The 18,222-nt window shown below is 38.7% G+C and overlaps 1 protein-coding gene across 5 annotated transcripts in view; it reads right to left on the bottom strand.

Annotated features, from left to right (window-relative positions):
- Positions 1 to 18,222, bottom strand: part of CNTN5 (contactin 5) — a 982,104-nt gene that overhangs the window by 658,016 nt on the left and 305,866 nt on the right. The window contains exon 3 of one of the 5 annotated variants that reach the window (XM_048843549.2): positions 12,816 to 13,039. The exons of the other annotated variants lie outside the window; for them this stretch is intronic. The gene's annotated coding sequence lies outside the window, so the exon portion shown is untranslated. The remainder of the gene's footprint in view (positions 1 to 12,815; positions 13,040 to 18,222) is intronic. 5 annotated transcript variants of the gene reach the window in all.

The raw sequence follows: 18,222 nt of genomic DNA, 5'->3' as shown, positions 1-18,222 counted from the left end.
TAGCTGCGTCTTTATGGAGACAAAAAGAAAAGGAGTACTTGTGTCACCTTAGAGACTAACAAATTTATTTGAGCATAAGCTTTCGTGAGCTACAGCTCACTTCATTGGATTCATTCAGTGGAAAAAGGAGACAGTACACAGCAGCTTATTAACTTCATGGGGGCTGACAAACCCTCCACTTCAATCAAAGCATTGAGTAGATTTGTAAAAGTAAAACACATTTATTAACAAAAGAACATAGGTTTAAGTGATACTAACTACAAGGAATAGCTTAATGTTAGCTTGATAGTTTGTTTACCTTATATATATATATATATATATGCATTCATTGTCTCTCCCTGATGCTTGTCTGACAAGCCTGGTCAATGTACATTCCTTTCTTTATGGCAGACTGGGCTTATACAGTGCATGCCAAACACAATTTAAGATAATTCTAGCACATATCCATAACTCTTTGTACACACCCTATACATGCACCACACAATGAATTTCAGGACTGGTGTGTTACCAATTAGTACAGGGATCAGCAATCTTTGGCATGAGGCCCACCAGGGTAAGCCCCCTAGCAGGCTGGGCTGGTTTGTTTACCTGCCATGTCCGCAAGTTTGGCCGATCACAGCTCCCACTGGCCTCAGTTCGCTGCTCCAGGCCAATGGGGGCTGCAGGAAGCGGCGTGGGCCGAGGGATGTGCTGGCCACCACTTCCTGCAGCTCCTATTGGCCTGGAGTGGTGAACCGCGGCTAGTGGGATCTGCGATCACATGACAGCTTTTAGGTACAGATTATGACAGTGTTAGGTGTAATGAGTATGTTAGGCCTGATCAGAGTTGATGACATACAGTAATGAACCACCATTGGACCTCTGTGTCACACAATGATATAAAATTAAATGCACTGTCAGTTGTTTGAGTGCAGATCCAGGCAGGTGCAAAACAGCCTTTAAAGCTCAATTTAAAATTAAGAACCTAATAATATGATTTGTCAAAGGGTGCCAAATTAAAAAGGCTTTTACTGAAATTGTCACTCTATTAACAGTAACAAATTTGGACATTGTTATTTGCTCTCAGCTTTTGCTAGCATTAAACCAATGTAATTTTTGTGGTAGAATTCAAAACATATTTACATTAGTTGAATCTTACTTATGTTTTATTAGTTTTTAAAAAGGCAATTTTAGACCTAACATGCTTAATATTAGCCATGTATAACCCTCCTAAAGCTAAATGATGTTTTCTAAATGGTGCCCTCTTTCCGTGGCTACTGGGAAGGTTTTTACAACAAACTGAGTGATTTCCAAACACGTTTCCAAAAGCTAAAAGCTGTGCAGATGAGCATGAACAAGTATTTTGTTTCAACGTTGATGAAGTAGCCAGAGAGCTTCATCTGAATGGCATTTTAAATCTATTTTAGAATCCCCTTTAAAGAACTCTTATGGAGAGCTATTCGCAGGGCTATTTTCATCTGTATCTGCTTATACAGACTGCCAAGCTAAAAATCTATGTCATCACATAGAAAAAACAAAAGCCCACTTTCAAGACCTGAGCATTTAAGTTCAGAACATTTGTAGTTAGGTTTGCAACATGACTTCTTTTCTTGTTGTTGGCCCAAATCTTGAAGTTCTTACTCAGTCTTCAAAGTAAGCTCTAACTAATGAGGTCAGGGTAATGAGGGTTTAGTCCTTTGTTCCTTCCAACAAGCATCTAACCAAATCCCATTCCACTCTTGAGATATAGCTAACCATTTAAAAGTGTATTACTGACATGTCTCAATATTCAAAAAATATTCTTTCACAAGTACCTAAGCAAAATGGTGAAAAATACAGATGTCGTTCTAGAGTAAATACATTTGATCAGAACAGACACTTAAGGAGTGGTTTGCTTCACAACAGATGGTATTATTCAACCATTCCATTCAGATCATGGTAACCATTCCACATTTAGTTCAAAATTCTACCCTAATACCCTAACTACAATTGACATTCAAATTACACAGAAGGTGTGTTTATTCAGAGTTCAGGTTCCTACATCAAACTTAACTTGGCCAACCTGAGACAAAGGTATATGGTAACAGCTTCACTAATATGTGTGGGTTCCACTGCCCTTTCCTTGATGGAATCACAATTGCTCAACTTGTCATTAGACTTATGATACGAACAACTAAAGAAGATTTTCTTTAGCTCAGGCGATAGGGGCATGTGGAGTTGGAGCAAGAGCATGTCTTGGCTGAAGTGTTGATACCAAAGTAACAACTGGCCAAAGGTAAGGATGTGTCATTTCCTCAGGAACAAGGGCATAAAAGGACAAACCTACTTCTGAGAGTGTCAGTAGGGGTCAGGCAGTCACATGAGAAGGGCTTCTTGGGAGTGAGCTGCTTCTGCATTGTGTGCATGTGTATTTCAGACAAAGTATTTCTTGCAAAATTCAAGTTACCAGATTCTATCATGCAACCACTCCATATGCAACACTTGTGTAGACGTTAACAAATGGAGTTTGCTGTATTTCACACCTGCAGATTAGGCCCATACACCAAGTAACACAAAATGCAGCATATGCACAATATGCCTGAAGTTATAGTGGACGTGGGAGCATAAACTCTGACTCTTTTTAAAAATCTTTGTTAAGTTAAAAGTTCAAACTTATTATTGCATTAATGATGACTTTTGCATTAAACAAATCTAACAACAGAGCAATCATATGGGCAGGGCTAGAGTTGTATGTACTCTAATGCATGCATACATCTGTAACATTACACTGTGAACTTGAAAAATACATGTGATGTGATCTGTAACAGAAAAACCTTAATTGTACATTGGCAGATATATGTATATGAGATCAGCTAAATAAACACTACTGTATGTGAAATTATTAATCTAATTATTGAAATAAATGTAGCTACAATTATTCCAGTGTCCCCAGTTCCAAATATATGTGTAACTGAGTATACATTTATCTGGAAGACTGAGCCTTCTGGGTGATTATTTTGCTATGGAAAATTAACATATTACTCAAAGTACACAATTTTTATTGCTCAACCAAATTATTTTCAAATTTAGCAAAGTCCATGTTACTAGTTTTAACTACAAGTATGCCAAGTGTCATGTTTTAATACAAAGGCATCCCATAGTTATTCACACAGACAACTTTAAAAAATGACCAAACTGAATTTTACCAAAACTTTCTACATTGAAGAAAAGACTTTGCCACTTTGTGCTTGAGAACAAGCTTAGAAGTGTGCATCCCACAGGATAAGTTTCATGAAAAGGTTAAGCAGCTGGATACATATGTTTATAATGGAAGCTTTCTTCAATTCTAATTATATCATTATTACCCTAATTCTATAATTACACACTAGTCTCCTATTTATTAATAGTGATCAATATGTATAATCATGCTAATAGTGAATATACTACTGAATTATATATGCATATATTGCATCTTCATATCAACAGGATAATCACATATGATCATTTTCCTTTCTATAAAAACGTGAATAAATAAATATAAATGGTAAAAGATGAGTGGTTTTAGCCTTTCCATTTTTAATCTATACCATTTCCAATTATGAACTTACCTGCTAAATCAAAGTTAGAGATAGTAATTCAGCCCTAGTTTATTATTTCTCTAAATCTGGTTTGACCATATTGCACAATTCCTTATTGGGTTTCTTTGATCATCAGTGATGACCTTTAGCCATGATTAGCACTGCAGTCACCTATATTGCTGATCTTACTATTTAAGTGCCAATATATAGAAAATTCCTGCCCTATGGTGCTTATCAGCTGTAACTTCTGTCCTCTCTAGGCAAGATATTCTCAATGTTTTTTTTTTCACAGTTATTTTCCAGGTATATTATTATTTTCCTGCTCTATTTCTATGGAGCTAAATGGAATTTTTCTCTGTGTCTTGGAATCAGTGTGTCCCTTTCTCATCTCCTAAGGAGTCAAAAGATCACCACAAATGTTATGTCCTTTCTTTTTTTTTTCCGTTCCATATTTGTCAGAGACAATGATAACTTTTCACTTTTGTCAAAATTTCATGCCAAGAAACCAGCACATTCTTCAGCTGTCTGAGACATGCTGGTGTTAATGTTTCACCTTTGATCGCAAAAATGAACGAGGATCTCTGCTGCTGCTCCACTAGTACTTTCATCTTCAAATACCTTTTGTTCTGCTTCAAGATATTCAACAGCACTCTGCCAAATCTCCTTTGTTAGAGGTTTTTCTCTTCAGGTCCACTCTGAATGGGTTGAGAAATCCGTTGACTTGCACAATTGTCCATCTTCTTTTACTTTATCTTCATATCCTTTTTACATCATGTCATTTGTTTGCTTAATCATATTGCTGTCTCTCTTATTAAATGTTCTGCCAGCTTTCTCTTCTGAGGACGAATCTTTATACTCATTTGTCAACATATATCACTTTTCTGATCCGGTCCTTGTGAGGGTTCCTCCCCACACACCCATACATTTGGGCTCTTTAGACTATAATACTCTTATACTCATAAAACCATAATTTATCTTGGCAATCTTCCTGACATTCAACAATAGTCTACCTCCAACCTTACTAATGTCTTCATATTGTACTTCAAATAGCACAGATTTGTAAATTGGAATAAAGTCCAAATTAGATTTAGCCTATCTACACTGGGAAAAAATCACTACTGATGTCAATGGAGGTTTTGTCTGAGAAAGGAATGAAGGATCCAAAATTTCCTGTTAGAAACTGTCTGGTCTTTAAAATCTGCTAGTTGGAAGATTCTATGGCTCATCTCCTGTCTCATGGCCTGATCCAAAACACTTTGGTATCTATAAGAGCCTTTCCATTGACTACAATGGTTTTTGAATAGAGCCTTTAGTCATTCATCCCATAGTCTATTTTTAAAGCCTTTTATACTAGGATGCTTACTGAAGTGGTCTAATATCATTTCTCTTTGCTGCATATGCCTTCAGAAATGCTGTGAACTACATTTTGCACAGATTAAGAGGAAAGTAATTGGCTCTGAGACTATAAGTGATGAAAAATTAACTAAACCTACTGGTTCTGGAGTTTTATCTTCCAACTATCAGCTTATCTTCTCCTGAAATTAGCAAATCTCCTACAACTGATGAACGAATAATCTCCCATCTCTTTCACAATCTATGAGTCCTATGACAGAATCTGTTTGAAAATTTGTAGTAAAAAATGATTGTGCTCGTCAACTGGTTTGTATGGATCGCTATAGTTTGAAATCTGGAGAGACACATCCCATATACCTGAACTTCTCAAGTCAAATATCTGAAAATAGTGTTTAACCAAGCAATACTTTGCTAATTCATCTCTTTATTTTATCCATGTGCATGTTGTACAGTAATATGTTAAAACATCCTTTCAGCGTTAGAAGCTTACCTAGTAGCCAAAGGGACTGTTGATATTTGTGCTTTTGCAAATAAAATGCTTAACAAGGGGGCTGTGAAATGGAGCACAGAGTCAGCTTATTGAGGCTGATGAAGCCTATCTGATCTTTGCTAAAAGCTTTAGAGATGATATCAGTAAAGAGGACCTGCAAGAAGATTTGTCTGAAGAGGTATCAGTATGCCCACCACATGTATTTCTTTAGTAACTGCCTCACAGAGGAATGTTATCTTGAAAGTGAAGCAGATAAGGAGGGTTGATTTTACAATAGATAAGAATACATTTATTTTCTGATACTGTAAAAACTACAAAATCCTGCTATCGAAGCTGCATGTCATTAAAAAAAAGTAAATTGAGCTTTTTTTCCTTTTCTACCCCCACCACAGGTTAAGGATTCAAACTTGTGTAAGAACTTACTCAATTCACATATACTTCAGAGTCTATTTTTTCAGTGGTGAAGGACTTTCTCTGATGCCCTGAATGTGCAAAAAGGTGCTGCAAATCCCCCAGGAATACAATACTTTGTTTTTCTATTCATGTGACACGAGGAACCCTTGACATTGTAAACATTCGTAGGAATCAAGGATAGGCCCACACCAAGACACAGCATATGAGCCCACTTGAATCCGGAGTGAATGGTGAGGCATATTCAAAATCCAGATCAGGAAACTGAAGTTTCCAGCATGGGCCACTAGTTGAGATTAGCATTATGGCATTTCAGTCATGTATGAGAATGGGTTGATGTCTTTCTCTGGGAGGGATTTACATAACTTGTTTTTTTAAATCATTTTTATCCTTGCTCTGTGCTTCCCATAACATTATTTTTCATATATATATTATATATATTTCTCTGCAATTAATATGGAAAATATTATATTGAATTCCTTTCTTTCACTCACTGAGTGCTTTCAAAAAGCACCCTGGGGAACCATATTTGAACATCTCTCACAAAGATGGGGATGGGGTCTCTCTCAAGAGTGTCCTGACTCCCAGTGTCCAGAAATATTCCTTCTGCTGCCGCACAGTATCCATCTCAAAACCTCCCTCTTCCAAAATGCTAGAGCAGGCTCAATCCACAGGATGTCACACATCTCGGGGACTCTGCAGTGTCCTGAGGGCTAATTTTGTTCAGAAATAGTTTTGATTTGTTACGCATTATTCATTCAGTTTCTTACTTTCTGAAAATGTCTAAATCAGAAACCATGTGCTCTGCTACTGTTTACTTTCGTTTTGTCCTCTATGTTTTGTCACTTAGCCAAGAAATCAGTTCTCTCCCTATCCCTAGTAATATTCATGTAGACAGACCCAGCACCATGGCTGGAATGGAGACAAACTTATTTTTCTTCAATCCAGATGTTGATGTTTTAATAGATGGACATAGTTTTGTGATAATAGAGTGATAACTAATTTACTTGTTTTTAAAATGACTACAGACTCTGAATTCCATTTCACATTTGGGAATGAATACATCATTTTGTGTTAACGTCTGAACAGGGATGATTTTTAAATGAATGCTGAATTACAATATGTGCAATGCAACAAGACTGGACATATGTTTTATTTTTAGTGCTCTAATAATACCAACCTTAGATATTCCGGTAGCACATCAGGAAAAAAAGATCCCCTTGTTATTTTAAATCAATATTTTTACTGAACAAGTTTTAGAAAGAACAAATAGAAACAAGTGTTCAAGTTATCTATGGGTACAATTCTGTGCTGCTACAACAAATTGTTGCCTGGTATTGTTTAACATAATCTATTTACAGTTGCCTCTACAATGCACTAGTATTTTCCAAACAGAAAACAAAATGCAGTCTGTGCTCTAAGGATCCCATACATTTATAAATAAATCATAACAACTCATCAAGAAAAAAGAAGAGTATTCACACTATGTATTAATCAGACTGGAAGCACTTTTGTCTGTACCACTTTTGAACTAAGTATCAGAGAGGTAGCCGTGTTAGTCTGTATCCACAAAAACAGCGAGGAGTACGATGCCACCTTAAAGACCAACAGATTTATTTGGGCATAAGCTTCCACGGGTAAAAAACCCCACTTCTTCAGATGCAAACATCTTGCATAAGCTTTCATCTGAAGAAGTGGGTTTTTTACCCACGAAAGCTTATGCCCAAATAAATCTCTTAGTTTTTAAGGTGCCACTGGACTCCTCATTGCACTTCTGAACTGTGGATGATTTTATGGAATTCTATTATAAAATTACTGTGATATGGGGAATCCATGACTTAGCACAGTTATGTCATGTCTCTGATCAGCCAGGACAATGGTGAATGATCAGTACTCGATAACGGTCTATTCAAAGTAAAACACCTTGGGACAATGGGTTTGCTCCAGCTGGGAGAAGACACTTCCTCCTCTTGTTGAAGGAAGAAGGGGTTTGGAAGCAATGGAAAGTTACCAGGAGGCAGAACAAAAGAAGCAGGTGACACCAGCAAGAGTCTATTATGGGACTCACAGGGCAGAACTGGGAGAGAGTGTCATTTTTGCACCAGATTAAGATGACAGAGGCTGCTGCAGGAGCAGAGTAGGCAATGGGGCAGAGGACCCTGGCTGCCTGCCTGACAGAACACAGATGATCCCCCAATGACCCCCCCCAGAAGGATGAGCTAGTGAGGGGTATTGCATTTAGAATAGCTTATTGTTTTGTATGAACTCTCTTTTGCTTTACATGATTAAGGATAAAAGAGCATAAAGATATTAAAATGGAAAAAGTGCACATATGTTGACTACTTTATAACTGCTGAGTGTGCCTGAGAGAGCTAAAATGTAAACAGAAGCTTCATGTCTTTGAAATGGAGTTTGGAGAAAGAGGTGTGTTTAAGTACTGGGGAGTCTGAAGGGTCAACACTGCACCCAGAAGGGGTAGGCCACTAGAGTGTGGGTTTCACAGCTGGTGGAGGGTGACAGATAGAAGGTCTGTACCTTAGAGCGTGCTACATACCCCAACACTGGGTCAGTGGCTGGAATCTGTTCATGATCCAGAAGTTTAGCACACCCCAGGGGATATAGAACACAGAGGCTTAGATTCCCCTCACAGTGGGTAGCTGCAAGGGAGCATTCATGAGGATCTGTGACATGTATTCCCAACTGATTAGATCCAATAACAGGAGAAATAGACAAGAAAAACATTAAGGGGCATAAGGGAGGACAAGGAAAAGAATACTGTGGCTCTGATTGACAGGTTTTTTTAAGTCTGCTTTTTGCCACCATCCCTGTGCAAAGCAAGACAAGCCAAGAGGTTCCAGCTCCCCAGGCAATTCCCCAGCATGAAGGAATCTGAGGATTATCTAGACCTTCCATGAGAGCTCCGATGCTCTTGACTACCTTGCTCCCAGCACTCAGGGCAAGGGCCATTCCAAAGAGAAAGAGGGTATGGCTAGTTGCCACAGCATCATCCAATTTCCAGCTGCTGGAATGGCCCCTGCAGTCTGCTCAGTTTTATGCTGGTGACCTGGACAGTTCTTTGCCACCGTATGATCAGGAGAACATAAAGATGGTTTTAAATGCCACGTTTGCCCTCTCTCTTGCCCTCTGCTGTGTTCAGCTCAACCTGAATAGAGAATTTGGCCCTTTATATTACAGGAAACTGCAGGTGCTCCAAGCATCCCTGAAACAAAGCTAGAGAAGTGACATACTGGTTCAGTTTAATTCTATGGTCCTGATCCAGTTACCTTGATGGAATACATTGCTTCAGGATACCCTCAGACATGATAAAAATAGAACTTGGAAAGTATGTCTGAGGACTAATCTCTGCATTCAGTTCACTAATGTAACATTTTGGAATTACTCTTGATATACACCAGTGTAAGAGAGCAGACTTTGGCTGTATGTCAGAAGAGAATTGCCATATTCAGTGACACTCTTGAATCCTATCCATCTATGTATAAAGAATTCTTATTTTGCCACTTGGTAGAATACATTGCTTCAGTATAGTTAGGGTTATTTAATTTTCCCAAATTTTGGCAATAAGCTGTTGGGTTTCCAGTCATGAGCACAAATACATTTTGGATTATTGGAGATGTTTACTACTACATTATTGATTTATGCCGTATGAAGTCCATACTTACATAAAATTGACATAATAACAGATGAAAACCTTTGAAGGGGCCAATGTTGTGTAACTCTGACAATCATTAACATTAACTAACAGGTTTATTGACTTGTAAAATGACTTGAATCAGGTGGTAATGGCAAATTTGATAGGATGTTGCATGAGAAATGCCATTTTGTAATTCAGTCTGCAACTTATTTATTTATATTAGATTTTAGTATTAACAACGTACACATGAATTTACAATACAAACTTCATTACTCAAGTGACAAAATAATTCATCCTGTTGCCAAGGCCACTTCTCCAATCTACAGTCCAGAAAAAATATCTTCTTTAAATTAATAAAATAATTTATTTAGACTCTAATCCTCCCAACATATATATACTTATCTTAATGCAAGGAAATAATCCCAATTACATTACACACACAAATGTTTGCAGGACTGGGGCCTTAAGTGTGGATACAAGTCTTCAAAAATCTGGACTAGAAAAAAAACCTCACAAGAAAAGGGAGTTGTGTTTGAATTGAATAACAATTAGAGATTGTCAAATAGTGGGCTCAAATAGAATTATTTAATCAAAGATTATTAACCAGAGATTAATACAGCAAGAATAGATCCATCACCACTCTTAGTATAAGGTAAAGAGCTGGCCTTTATGGATATGGCTACACTGCAATTAGACACCTGTGGCTGGCGTGGACCAGCTGTCACAGGCTAGTGGGACTCAGGCTAAGGGGTTGTTTACTTGCAGTGTAGACGTTCAGGTTTGGGTTGCAGCCCAAACTCTGGAACCCTTGTAGGGTCCTAGAGCCAGGACTCCAGCCCAAGCCCAAACACCTATGCCACAATTAAACAGCCCCTAAGTTCGAGCTCCACTAGCCTGAGACAGCTGGCATAGGCCAGCTGCGGGTGTGTAATTGCAGAGTAGAGACACCTTGTGTCTCTCTCCTTTATAACTGGTGGGATTCTGGCAGTCTGCACTCCCAACCTAACCTCCCAAGCCTTGTATAGGGTGCTAGATAAAAAAAACTTTTTGGAAGGAAAAGTACTTTCCCATGATTAATTTACCATGTGTACTGTTCTCCGAATTAATGATGGAATTTCTTCTATGTCCTCAGTTTACCTGATTGATGAGCAAAAGGGAATCTCTAAACCAGTCATTATTAACAGTTGTGACAACCAACAGTTCTTAATGAATTAAAAACAGTTTTCAATGGGTCATTATTTCATCCATTACAGAATCCATCTTCCACAACAAGTATCCCTCATCAGTTGCCCAGTATCCCTTTTCAATCACTTAGTTTTGTTTATAACATACTTCTGTAAACACTTTTCGTTAATTTAAAGGGTCTTTTTCTCTGGAGACTTGGATTCCAGTAGAGCTGGAGATGCTGAGGATAATTAGATACAGTCCAACACTCAGGTACATGAAATTCCTGAATACAAATCACACATGGGTTAAAAACCTACACTTTAGGCCTTAGAACACAGACACACTCTTACTAACATTGTGAAGATTCTGGGAGAATAGTTAATATGCCAATTAATTTAATATAGAAGGAAAAGAAGCCTAAAAAGGTTAATATTGACAAACATGATAGATTTCCTGTTTTTCTCCTTCTAGGCAGGCGAGAAACACCATGGCAACAGCTCCTCTCTTATGGGATTTTGGCACTTATACTTCTGGTTCAGCCATTACCATGAATGTGCAGCAGAACACGAGATATAAAACAAAAAGTTATACACATTTTAAAATATGAAATATTTTTAGTCCAGGTCCTGTTCACAATTTGGCTACAGGTTGTGCCAATTCTTAAGTATTAGTGGTTTTCTGTAGCAGCCATTCTCTGGGGATGAGCTTTTCAAAAGTGCTCAGTGCTGGTCCAACTCTGCTCCCCCTGAAATCAGTGGGACTATCTAAGGATTCTCTGTTGATCTTCTCCTTAATTCAAAATTTACCCATTAGGCAACAAAATAATCTCATAGTTTTGAGACCTTTTAAGCCTACTAGTTGTCACAATCAAGCAAAAAAAAAAAAAAAACAATCAAAGGCCACATTTAAATAAAAAAACCTCAACATTTTAAATCTTGTCTATTCAATTTACATATTTACTGTGTATGGTTAATTGGAATCACACATTGAAAAAGACAGTCATCTCAACAGACACAGCCCTCGGAAACTCCTAATCCTTATATCATGCACAACAAAACAAGATGAAAGGTCTGTTTCATCCTCCCCTCCCCCCATCCCCCTTCCCCGACACATACAGGTAAGAAGGCATGGTCTAAAATTTTCAGTGCACTGCACTAGGATTTAGCCATGCAACTCCAATTCACATTAATAAAAGCTGTGCTAATCTTGTGGCAGCACACTAAACTCATACCTCCAAAGCATTTATAGAGCAAGAGGCTCTTATAAACACACTTTCATTTTCAAATAAGTTTGCTACAGAGCGAAGCGAAGGTAACAGTAGTGCTTGTTATTGCCTTCCCAAAACTCATCATTGCGGTGATGTTCGAATTTCTACCTCCCTGTCATTGTAGGGTATGTTTTTCTGTCCTCTGTTTTCAACCTTTGATTTCTCACTGCTTTTCTTATTACCTAAAGCTGGCTAAATTGTTTGTTCACCTTTAAGATAGAGATGGAGCAAAACCAGAACTTCAAATTCAAACATCTTTCAATTTGGGAGTGAGACTGGAAGTTGGATCCAAGTTCCTGAATCGAAACCTACCCTTTGGATTGTAGTTCCATATGAGTCATATGAATATCTGAAAGAAGCCTTGTTTGTCATTTGAGTACAGATGCAACCAAAATATTTTAAGTACCACTGATCTTATTTTCACTATCTGAGATGGTAAAAATCTCCCCAAATGAGCAGATTTCAATAGATGTCCAATATTTGGAGTTAAAGTGGAGAGCTATTAAATGACAATTTTTAACCTAACCCTAAATCAGGATCCAAACACCACTCCCTTGCCCATTTCCAACAGAAATAAGTAAAATGGCAAATTTTTAAAGCTGCGAAGATGTTTCTTCTAAAAAAGGCTCCTGGATTCTCATAACTGGATTTTGTAACTGATCTCCACAGAAAAAACACAGGAAAAGAGTTATGTTATAGGCCTGATCTACACTTAAAATTTAGGTTTACATAGCTACTGCACTCAGGTCTGTGAAAAATCCACACCCACGAGTTTGATGACCTAACCTGTGGTATAGATACAGTTAGGTCAATAGAAGAATGTTTCCGTCATCTAGTCAGTGTCACTGAGGCCTGATCTACACTAGTGGGGGGAGGGAATCAATCTAATTTATGCAACTTCAGCTGTGTGAACAACATAGCTGAAGTTGACGTACTTACATCCATTTACTGTGGCGTCTTCTCTGCGGTAAGTCGATGGCTGATACTCCCCCGTCAACTCCGCCTGTGCCTCTCACCCTGGTGGAGTACCGGTGTCGATGAGAGAGTGCTTGGCAGTCAATTTATTGCGTCTAGACTAGACGCGATAAATCGACCCCGCTGGATTGATCACTGCCCGTCGATCCAGCCGGTAAAGTAGACAAGTCCCCAGTGAGGTGAGGTTCCTGCCGCGATAGAAAGTCCCTGTAGGTGTCTGTACTCTGGGGTTATGCTGGAATAGCTATGGTGCCATACCTATGCTGTTATAAAAGCCATAGTGTACACATGACCAAAGTGTGAAAGTCACACATCTTTAATACCATGGATGTACGTTTCAGTAATGAAAAGCTTGTTGGCTAAGGGAACAAACGACCTAAAGGAAAGTTGGAAAGTTTCAGTAGGTATCTGTTTTAGATCACCAGTTCAGAGAACAGTGATCTGAAAAATTCCTAGACCAATTCTCTGAGTATATGAAACCACAATGCAGAGTACATTGGGGGGACTTTTAACAACACAGTCATCTTTATATTTACTAATATAGCCAGACAGGCATCATCAGCTATCTTCCTTCCTATATAAAAATGAAATGTCTAATCTAGGAAGAGGAGAAGAGAATCAATAAAGAGGAGAACCAGAGAAAAAATGTAGAATCTATTTTTACTAACAGAGAGTAGTTGAATAAGAGGCAAATTTAGAACCAAAGCTGACAAACTAGTCAAATTAAACATAGGTGCTTGCACCCTGTCTTCTTTCTTCAATATTCCTTCTCAAAACATTTCTTCTTCTTTAAAAAAAAGGGGGGGGGCAACAATAAGACATATGTGGGATATCACCATTTAACACACACGACTATGGTCCCATTTCACTAGGCTCATGGACCCATGACTTCAATGGGAGGAAGACTAGGGCCACACAGTGATGGGAAAAATCTAAACAGCAGTAATGATGAAAGAAAACTGAAAGCACGAGTGGACAACAATATTGAAAAGAATTTTCAATGCAAAATGGCAGCAAAAAAAAAAGTCAAAACATAGGTCAACAAATTTGGGCTGCAAATGCAGAGGCATGTGGTAGAAGAGTCAGAGTAGCAGGTAATAATCCTTTGTTTATGGCTCTGGTGCTACCACACCTGCACTAATATGTTCACTTTCAGGAAGTCAATTACTGAGAACGTTAGGACATAAAATCATAGAAATATAGGGCTGGAAGGGACCTTGAAGGTCATCTAGCCCAACCCCCTGTGGTGAGGCAGAACCAGTTGTACATATGCCTCCCTGACAGCTATTTGTCTAACCTGTTCTTAAACATCTTAAATTGCAGGGATGTCACAACCTCCCTTGCAATATTATCACAGTGCTAAACTATCCTTATAGTTAGAAAGCTTTTCCTAATATCTGACCTAAGTATCCCTTGCTGCAGTTTAAGACAATTACTACTTGTTCTACCTTCAGTGGATGTGTAGAACAGTTTATCACCATCCTCTTTATAATAGTCCTTACCATATTTGAAAACAATAATCTGACATTCTGAGAATGTCATGTGGAGCTTCTGCTTCTTAAAGCCTTATTAAAATCAACATATACCATGTCTACTACTTCCCCACTAGATCAGTAACCCTGTCAAAGAAAGAAATCAGTTTGGTTTGGCATGATCTGTTTTTGTCAAATCCGTGTTGGTTATTACTTATTACCCTGCTTATGCTGATTGGTCTATAATTCCCTTGTTCCCCCTTTAAAGATAAGTACTATGTTTGCCCTTCTCCAGTACTTTGGGGCCTCACCAATCCTCCATGAGGTTTTGAAGATAAATTTCTAATGGTTCCAAGATTGATTCTGCTCGTTTTTAAGTACCTCAGAATACATTTTATCAGGCCCTGCCAACTTGAATATATCTATTTTATCTAAATATTCTTTAACTTCTTCTTTCACCAGTCAGGCTTCTGCTCTTTCCCCTTTTACCACAACAGGCTCTCTCTCAAGATATTTTTGACATTACCTGCTTCAGGCAGAAATGCCCCCATACCTCCAAACAACCTCTTGTGATCTGGCATTTCGCTCTGGTTGGAACTAAGAAATACCAGAGTACATAATCTTAAACGGGAGTGGAGAACAGGGATACTTAAGCTTATTTTAAATAAGGTTTTGTTCCAATTAACAGTCTGGTTCCATTTAACGGCAAAATTAACGGTTGTCTCTTATTCACGAGTACTGGTTCTCATCCTTTGGAACAATGGGCCAGATCTTCAGGGATGACAGAGGAGTACAACACATAAGTCAGATGTGTGTGTGTGTAGGTGCGCACACACAAAAAAGTGGCATGAAATTCACCTTTGCACTCTCCCAGCCCCACATTATCCTAAATGCAGTCCCAAGCCCCAGTCAAAAATTACATTGTCAGCAAACAGCTCCAAGTTGCCAAAACCATAGGTGGCGATTGGCAGCGGTTAGGGGCAACCAAGCCTTACCCACTTTTCTCCAGCTGTTTCTCTTTTATGGGAGATGGGTTAATACAGATATCTTCATGCTGGTTTACTATACTGTAGGAAGATTCCCACTTAGATTTGGGTTAAACCTCTCCCTCCCCAAGGGCAAAATAAGCTGGTTTATGGCCAGGATCGTTGAGCACAGTGGGACAAAGCTGCTGCAGCATAACATGTCTAATAGGTAAATTATTAGAAATGGATATTGACTGCTAGTTCTTGAAATGCTCACATAAAACTATGACAGGCTATTTCATTTGTGTGTAATACTTTACTGGGTTTGCTTATAGCAGTTACAGAAGACAATTTTTTTTTAAACTCATAGCTATGAGTGGATAGAACTTCTGGCACCTACCCAGACAGGTCACCATGAGCTGGATAATGTGACAATCTGTTATCATTAGCTCTGTTGGAAAGGTTCTGAAGATACTAGAGAGAATTAAATGACGCGGAAAACTCAGTCTATGGAAAAGTCTATTGTACTGATCTCCGTTATTTCCATCTCTACGCATCACTGGGATGGTGGAACAACATGATTGGTAGTGGTGAAAAATACAAAAGGTCATTTTTCAGTTTTCCTTTTAGCCAGAACAAACCATTGGAAGTTTGCTAATCTTCCCCACATAATATGTCTTGTTCTCTGAAGATTCTTCCATGCACTAAATATGTTAATCTTTGAAAAATCATCACGTTTGGAAGAAAGTTAAGAGCTCTCTATTTAAATAGCTAGCAAACGGTGTTTCTATTTCTGTCCTTCAGTGTTATGACTACCAGTATTTCTAGCTGTCTAAAATAGCAATGTACAGTGAAATACATTATATATCTAAGTTTAGAAACTGGTTTTTGCTAAATATTGTGATTATTTTCTTTTGAATTTTTAAAGCAAGGGAAGTTTCAAAACAAGAGTATTCTCCTATTGAACCTAACTACTGTCCCCTGCAGTGTGAAGCAGCAAATGTAGATGGAGGCTCTTAAAAAGGACTGACTTACAGTATTCTCAAATATACCTTGATGGCCACTGAAGTCTTTTTTTTTTAACACAGGTAATAATTTTGTGGTTTTGTCTGGGCAATTAGTTTGACATGAAGGGACAGTCTCTGATTTGCCCCAGCTACTGTCTGTGAATAGCACCAATGTACGTAATAGTTCCAGCTTTAAGAGGAGTCCCCAGCATGAGGAGGATCCTCATGCAGAGTAAAACCACAGCAGCAGCTCCTAAGTTAAGCATCCTGAGTCCCCAATATACATAGCAGGGGAAAGGAGGCAAGGCAAGAGCATCCTTATGCCTCAGTGATCCCTGGCTGAAGGGAATGGCTTTTGGAGGCCACAGGCAGGCAGTATAAAGTAGAGGAGCCCTGAGTCTGCTATACTTCACATTGATTAATGGGGTCAATGCTGAGCAAATTAGGATCAGGGAGTCAAAAAGGTGGTTGATAGCCTTCTGTCATAAATATAAAGGGAAGGGTAAACCCCTTGGAAATCCCTCCTGGCCAGGGGAAAGCTCCTCTCACCTGTAAAGGGTTAAGAAGCTAAAGGTAACCTCGCTGGCACCTGACCAAAATGACCAATGAGGAGACAAGATACTTTCAAAAGCTGGGAGGACGGAGAGAAACAAAGGGTCTGTGTCTGTCTGTAGTCGTCTTGGCCGGGGATAGACCAGGAATGGAGTCTTAGAACTTTTAGTAAGTAATCTAGCTAGGTATGTATTAGATTATGATTTCTTTAAATGGTTGAGAAAAGCATTGTGCTGAATAGAATAACTATTTCTGTCTGTGTATCTTTTTTGTAACTTAAGGTTTTGCCTAGAGGGGTTCTCTATGTTTTTGAATCTAATTACCCTGTAAGATATCTACCATCCTGATTTTACAGGGGGGATTTCTTTATTTCTATTTACTTTTATTTTTTATTAAAAGTCTTCTTGTAAAAAACTGAATGCTTTTTCATTGTTCTCAGATCCAAGGGTTTGGGTCTGTGGTCACCTATGCAAATTGGTGAGGCTTTTTATCCAACATTTCCCAGGAAAGGGGGGGTGCAAGTGTTGGGAGGATTGTTTATTGTTCTTAAGATCCAAGGGTCTGGGTCTGTAGTCACCTAGGCAAATTGGTGAGGCTTTTTACCAAACCTTGTCCAGGAAGTGGGGTGCAGGGTTTTGGGAAGTATTTTGGGGGGAAAGACGCGTCCAAACAGCTCTTCCCCAGTAACCAGTATTAGTTTGGTGGTGGTAGCGGCCAGTCCAAGGACAACGGGGGGAATATTTTGTACCTTGGGGAAGTTTTGACCTAAGCTGGTAAAGATAAGCTTAGGAGGTTTTTTCATGCAGGTCCCCACATCTGTAACCTAGAGTTCAGAGTGGGGGAGGAACCTTGACACCTTCATTACAGACCCACTCCTGACCTGTTCCAAGCACAGCTCAGGATCTAGCCTGAAAACCTGCCAAGATGTAGTCTTCCCACACATCAGTGGAAGCAATGTGATTTTTGCCTCAATAATCCCTTTCTTTAAGTGGTAAATTGGAAAATTATGTTTCATCCTCAGTAGAACTAAGAGACATAGCCAAACCTTGCTCCATCACATGTGACCAAAAAGTGAAGTCAATGTGGTGCATGGGGTGTCAGGATAGAATCTGGCCTCTATTGTCTGATATTATTATTACATAAGAAAGGAGGCATAGTAGTGCAAACCCAAAATACTGTACCTAGAGCTGGTCAACCCAAACCACGGAATCCAAACACACACCTAATTCTGAAGCTGGTCTGATCCAGATACTCATTCATGTAGTATGTACCTTTATAATGGGCAGAAATCCTAGATCCAAATACTCTCAAACTTAAAGGAAGTTTAGCTACAGACCTTATCTCTAAATGCATGGACACTGAATTTAAAATACTG

Source organism: Caretta caretta, chromosome 1 (assembly GCF_965140235.1).
Source record: "Caretta caretta isolate rCarCar2 chromosome 1, rCarCar1.hap1, whole genome shotgun sequence".
NCBI classification, from domain to species: Eukaryota; Metazoa; Chordata; order Testudines; family Cheloniidae; genus Caretta; species Caretta caretta.
Note: the sequence above shows the minus strand (reverse complement) of the source record. Positions and strands in the feature narration are given on the sequence as shown.